Below are 5321 nucleotides of genomic sequence, written 5' to 3' on the forward strand. Positions count from 1 at the left end.
ACTGACAAAATTACACAACCAAAAATAAGGGGAAAATCGAAAGCTTATCACACAGATTAACGAGCGGATTATTAATTGACAAAATCTTCCGCTCCTTGCTAAACTTGGATTAGATTTCCGTCATAGCAACATGGAAATCGAAAATCATGTTCTCCTTCAATTTTGTAAGATTATCACTTTAAAAGTGTTATTTTACCGTAGAGGAGGAGAGAGAAAAAATTTGACACTAGTGTCTAATCCAAAATTGGGATTATTTTGAGCAAATGAGGGAGTGAAATTATTCTTGTCAATTTTTTCTTAAAATTATTTGCGTACTACTGTCTACTCTACCATACTAATGCGAACCCAATTCCTCACTCATCGAATTTCCCCAAATTGTGCATCCCATCTCTCAAACCTCCGATGTATCAATCCCTAACTACTGCTACTAAAATATTTGTTAAATTTGCTGAATCTACAAACCCTAAACATTGAATCTACAAACCCTAAACATTGAATTCGTGAAATTTCAAATCCTCGGGTAAAGTTTTCTCATTCTAATTTGTATTTTGATATTTGCCCAGTTAAATTGCTTTATTTATCTATGTCTCAATTCTGATTGCTAATTTCAATCGAATTTGTCAACCCATCTCGATCATTTACTGAATTTCGTTGTATTTATTTTTTGTTAATCGATTTTGAATTGTATGGTCTGATTGTTGTTAGTTTGTGGCGGCGAAAGTTTGCTGATGCTGATTGAATTGTGTACATTGTTTCAAATGTACGTACTGTAACTGCCTATTAAATTGGACTATTTTTTTTTTTTTTTTCTATATTTGGTTTTTTATGGTTTACGGTTGGGTGAATTTGATGCTTCTCCAGCAAGAATCCTAGAAGAAATGTTAATATGGGGGTTAAAGATTCAAGCTTTATGTTACATGTGAAATACTAATGGGTTCCGATTGGAGCTGCATTATCTATACATTTCCCATCCTCCCCAACTCCCATTCTTACATACCAAACACCGCGCTAAGAGAGTAGAAAGTAGAGTTGAAGTATAAAAAATTAGAACGAAAATCACATAATCTTATCACCTTTGCCTTTTGTTTTCATCCTTTGTCTTTTCTTTGCATTGGGGCTGCTAAGGGCCTGTTCCGACTGAGCTGAGCTGAACTGACCTGAATTGAACTTATAAATTAGTGATTTTTAACTACGCATTAGTGATTTTTGATTATTTATTGATTATTTATTACTATACATATGTGTATTTACAAATGTACATATTAAAATATTTACGAAAAATATACTATATAATTATAATTATAAAATGTATGGAAAATATATTATAAAATGTATGGAAAATATATTAAAAACTTGAAACCTCTAAACATTTTAAACACATATACTATTTATTATTATTATTATTTATTGATGACTATTATTATTATTTATTGATTATTATTATTAGTATTATTATTTCAATTATTATTGTTATTATTATTATTATTATTATTATTATTATTATTATTATTATTATTATTATTATTATTGTTTTTGTTGATGTTGTCGTTGTAATAAGAGCTTAAAAGAATGAAATTTGGCTTTATATCATTAGACATAAATTAAGAACTGAACTCAGCTAGCTAGCTGGCTGGCTGGGTTGAGGCTGAGCTGAGCTGAATTTCAACGGAACAGAACAGGCCCTAAGTCGAAAAGTAATAAATAAATGAAATCTAGAGAAACTATGGTAGTCTAAAACTTGAAGTGAAGTGTTGAGTATCAGGACATTTTTGGCACTTAACAAACCTTACTAAGGAAGACAAGTTACTTTATAAAGTTGGTTTCTTATTATAAAGCTTGGTGCAAAATAGTGTTTATAAAAGTGTGCTTAAGGCCACATTGTCTTCTAGGCGTAACTGCCCAAGTGTTTAACTAGGCTTGGACAATGGACAAGGCACTTTCGATGAAGTAAACTGGCTGCTCTTATCTCTTCTCTGCAAAAAGTTTTTACGCTGATTATCTTTGATATCGGGAAATGTGTCTCAGTCATGCATTGTACACATAGGCTTCGGCCCCCTGATTACCTTAGTGTGCCTTGAGCTTTTTAAATTACCTGTGCAATTGCAGCATGCAAAAGTTTTCCTATTTATATCCATCAATTCCTATATTGTTATAGTAATCCTTATAAAGCTTCTCTCTTTGTGTAGAGATATTGAATCCTTTAAATCCTAAGAGCAATAGGTAATGTAATGCAAGACATTTAATTAAAATGAACAGCAATATTAGAAAATAAGAGAGCCTACCAAGGGAATCTAAAGGACTTGTGAAATGCTAATCACAATTTCGTGTCATCGGTTTTAGATGGATATATAGTTTGGTTTAAGGATATCATGCCAAATTCTGAACAACTTAGAATGTGAACTGCATAACAAAAGGAATGGTGCATCATATATATGGCCCTAAATGCTGCTATATTTTGTGTACCTGCTGCTGAAATTGTTGTTGCTTGTTATAATGTTGATGCTGCCATGTTGTATTGCTACTGCTGTTATTTTGCAGTTTCCCTGTAACTGCAGTTCTGTTCGTCCCAAAATCATAGACATGCAGTAGTTTCTAGCACCTAGTCCTTTCATGAAAGTTGTAGATCTCGAAAAATTATCCAATCTAGGCTCAAGAAATTTTGAATTTGGAATTGTGTGCTAGGAGTTATGCCTTCTTGAAATTTATGTATTCTGCTGTCTTGTTTCTATCGCGGCGGGGATGTTTTTTTTTTCACTTGATCCATATGTGGTGTTGTAGCATTACGTTGGTTTGGGTCGCTAAATCGAATGATTTGGATTTTCTAAGTTATTTTATTATACATTCCCTCAAATTATTTACAAATTAGTTCCTACATAAATATGTAGTTAAATATGAATAATGAATGTTTGAATAATGACTCATTGATAATTTTCCAAAGTGTTAAGGATTAATGTACAATTATCTATTTACTTGACATATCTATGTTTTGATGTATAATTATGGTGACATTTTTGATGCACAAATATTTTTCATCCTTTCATTCGATGTACAGGTATGTTTTGGGTGAGTTTTGTTGTGGAAGGTTTGCTGGTCATTGGTTTGCCACTTTGCTAAACTTATTGAATCATGTGTACCCTTTTGATTAGAACTATGTTTTGTTGGAGTTGCTTGTTGCTTTGTATTACCCTGTGGTGTATATAGGATATTTAGCATGTTAGATTTAAAGATAAGCTAATAGTAGGCCACAATTGATATTATACTTGAGTCATCCTAGGGTGAAGCAACGTCCATGTATGTCCTAATTTAAATGGTACTAATTAGTTCATTTACCTGGTGTTAATATAAAAATAGTTCTTCCTGCGTCTTGTCTAGGTTATATGGGTTGTGTTAGTCATGTTAATGTTGTAGTCAGCTTCCATAACTTGAAGTTTAGTTAAAAGTGGTAAATCTACGACATATTTCGACTTTATTCTTGAGTTGAAGATGGCAGTTCAACCCCTAGTTCTAAACACGGTTGTTGATACTGTTTCGCTGTTTAGAACTTTAGACAAGCTGATGTTGATGTCCCTTCTGCCTTTCCTTATTTTCTTTTAATTTTTCAGGATGATTATAATTGGAGGTGCACCTCAAGTTTTGAAAGTTGATGTTATAATTCTAACTAGAGGGAAAGTGAAGTCCCTTGATCACCTTGTCTCTTTTTCTTTGATTATATGATCGGGGGAAAGTAGTGTGTACATGGGAGTTGATTGGCTGATGATCATTTGGTTCATTTTTCATGTTGTGGTTTAATTATAAGTTGTTGAGAAACTTTTTTTGTTGCTAATTAATTAAATAATGTTCGTCGGTCTGAGGGTATACTTCTCTTAATAATGCTAGGCTGTCTAATTTAGCTCCTGTTGGTTGAAGTTTGCTTATGGGAAAATAAGTATTTTAACATAATGATGAGAAAAGTTAAGACATGTTGCATTAGACACTTACCTTTTGTGTTGGTATTTGCTTGTTATATGGTTCTTATTTTTTTTTTTGTTAAATTGTAGGAATGAGAACAGTTGGTGTAATGAGCATAATAGATCAAACCACCTGAAAACCAAAAGCTCTTGCTGCTATCTAAGCATTGTATTATGAGCAAGAAGCACTGTTGATGTCCCATGACTCCATGAGTTGCGTTAACCTGTTTGTCATTATCAATAGATAACCATTTTTGGAACTGCTTTTGGGGAGCATAACTGATATCCTCAAGAATATCTTATTTGGGCTCATTGTGATAAATATTTGGCTGCTCAAATACACAATCGTATAATTGCTGCTCGTTACTGGTTATACTGCTCGTTGTTTCAGTTCCTGCTATGCTCACTGTTCATTACCTTGTCGCTGTTGCAATGTGGATTTTTTTTTTTATAAAAACAGATGCTACTAATTTTGTTATGGTTGTGATGTAAACATTAGTCATTTAAAAAAAATTAAATTCAATTTCAGTATTTTATTTGTATAAGTGTGTATGTATATTTCAATATTTTATTTGTTTGCAATATGTTTATTATTACTTATAGTAAATAATAAAAAGTATTGGATTCATAGTTAGCTTATTCAATTTATAAGTAACAATGTTAATTTGTTGCCTTCAAGAAATTTGGCGACACTCTAATATTATTACTAGCAAATATAACAAGTGAAAAGGTTGTCGCATATTATAACGTAATGTGACAATTTTGAATTGTTGTTTAAGGAGGCAACAATTATCACTTGTTGCCTTTGTAAAAGTGTTGAATCAGGTATCATTTTACCTTGGATTTTAAAACTGTTGTCTTTGAATAAAATGTGTTGCCAGCATGTATCAAGTGGAGCGCACGGAAGCATCAACGGACGTACAAAGAAGTCCTCCCCTGCTCCAATGTGCAAGCGCGCACGAAGGTGTGCGTGGCTGCGCAGGTGGGTGGTGCGGCCACGCAGGTGCTCCCTCTGTACCATACCCACTTCTTTGCGGTCGCGCATTTTGAGGAGAGGGCACGCCTACTGGGGTTCTTTTTGGATGTCTAACACACACACACACATATACATATATATATATATATATATATATATATATATATATATATATATATATATATATATATATATATATATTTTCTTCTTTTTAGAGAATGAATGAGAATTAGACTAGAATTTGTAATAGATTGGATTTTTAGAGAGAGAAAATCAAGATTTTGGGAAACTTTATTCTTAGATTTTAGAGAGAGAAATTTGGTAATTGATGATTGCTACATTTTTAATCTTTATTCACTTTGATATTAATTAAAGTTTTGTAAGAATTCTTTCCTTTT

At 32.3% G+C, this 5321-nt stretch overlaps 1 long non-coding RNA gene across 1 annotated transcript; it reads left to right on the top strand.

Moving 5' to 3' along the window:
- The first annotated feature begins 238 nt into the window (after positions 1-238).
- On the top strand, positions 239-4543 carry LOC145613588 (uncharacterized). The gene is made up of 2 exons (XR_014106994.1): positions 239-520; positions 4038-4543. It is a non-coding gene; the product is annotated as an uncharacterized LOC145613588 (long non-coding RNA).
- The last annotated feature ends 778 nt before the right edge of the window (positions 4544-5321 follow it).

The sequence above is a fragment of the Chenopodium album genome, chromosome 3, assembly GCF_948465745.1.
Source record: "Chenopodium album chromosome 3, dcCheAlbu1.1, whole genome shotgun sequence".
NCBI lineage: Eukaryota > Viridiplantae > Streptophyta > Magnoliopsida > Caryophyllales > Amaranthaceae > Chenopodium > Chenopodium album.